The sequence below is a fragment of the Callospermophilus lateralis genome, chromosome 3 (genome assembly GCF_048772815.1).
Source record: "Callospermophilus lateralis isolate mCalLat2 chromosome 3, mCalLat2.hap1, whole genome shotgun sequence".
NCBI lineage: Eukaryota > Metazoa > Chordata > Mammalia > Rodentia > Sciuridae > Callospermophilus > Callospermophilus lateralis.
This window is the reverse complement of record NC_135307.1, coordinates 30,618,322-30,619,701: the sequence shown is the minus strand read 5'-3', so window position 1 is coordinate 30,619,701 and position 1,380 is coordinate 30,618,322. Positions and strand designations below refer to the sequence as shown.

Genomic DNA, 1,380 nt, shown 5'->3' with positions numbered 1-1,380 from the left:
AGCCTGGTCTCTCCTAGAGTCTAGATTATTAATAATTATGTATGAGAATGGGAGTCTAAGCCCTAGACAATGAAATAAAGCCCTTGAATAAAAGCCTGGAACTTCAACAGATTTAGAGTCAAAGGGTGAGCTAAACAAAAGTTTGCCTGATAAAAAAGGGAGGCAAAAAAGAAACCTATTGGGCTGGGGATGTGGCTCAAGCAGTAGCACGCTCGCCTGGTATGTGTGCGGCCCGGGTTCGATCCTCAGCACCACTTACAAACAAAGATGTTGTGTCCGCTGAAAACTAAAAAATAAATATTAAAAAAAATAAATAAATCTATCTTTGTGTATATGACACCAGGTGGGCTATTTATTAAAAAATAGGTAAAAAAGAAACCTATCTTTGTGTATATGACACCAGGTGAACAATACTCCAATAATGGTAATAAGAAGAGTCTCTTCTAAGTATTTATAAACATAGTTTTACTCTAATAAGAGTGTGAGGTTTGAATTGAAGTGATTGCAGACTGGTAGTATGCTTCAGCATGCAGGGAGTATAAACATAAACCTTCACGGGCATGGTGGCTTACACAAGTAATTTCAGTGGCTCTGGAGTCTGAGGCAGGAGGATCATCTATTTCAAAGCCAGTCTCAGCAATTTAATATCTGATATGTCCTCCATCATAGAATAATATGTTTAATGGATTTCTGGAGCAGGGAGATGGAATAGGAGCTTGCTCTATCCATTCTATGCATTGATGTGATATTGCAATATCTCCAGCAATGATGCACCCCCTTCATAGGGATTTAAAAAGAGAGAAAGAAAAGTGCCGCAGCCCAGCTGCAGCAAAATAAACAGGGGGTGACGAGCAACTTCTGTAGATTGATACAGCAGGAGTGGGAGCCGTTTATTATAGGACAGGAGGGGTATATATACATTCCACAAAGCTTATCTTAATTAGCATAAACTAGATACAGCAGTCAACCAATAAGGAATCTCCACACTTAATGGCTCACTGGCGCCACCTCACAAACTACTCCCCCTGGCAAAATGCCAGGCGCCATCCCGACTTGTTTACATACCCTAACATTTACCCCTTTTGTTTAATTTAAATAACGACCATAGTGGTTTTTACACAAACACCATAAATAATCTGCTACAAGCAGAAGGGGAGGATACAAAATGCCACAATACCAAGCCAATTGATGGCTCCATGCAAGAAGCCTTTGGAAAAAATTATACCAGCAATGACACCGTTAGCAAAGATACAGAGTTACAATTTGTTGTAGATTACAGTTTGTTGTCTCAGTCTAGGTAAAGCAGTGTCTCAATAGATTAACTCACAGTCCAGGTAAATCACAGTCCAGGTAAGTTCTGCAGTCATCTAGCTTGATCTG

General features: G+C 39.8%; 1 pseudogene; it reads left to right on the top strand.

Moving 5' to 3' along the window:
* Nucleotides 1-612: 612 nt before the first annotated feature.
* Nucleotides 613-779, top strand: LOC143396218 (U2 spliceosomal RNA; annotated as a pseudogene).
* The last annotated feature ends 601 nt before the right edge of the window (nucleotides 780-1,380 follow it).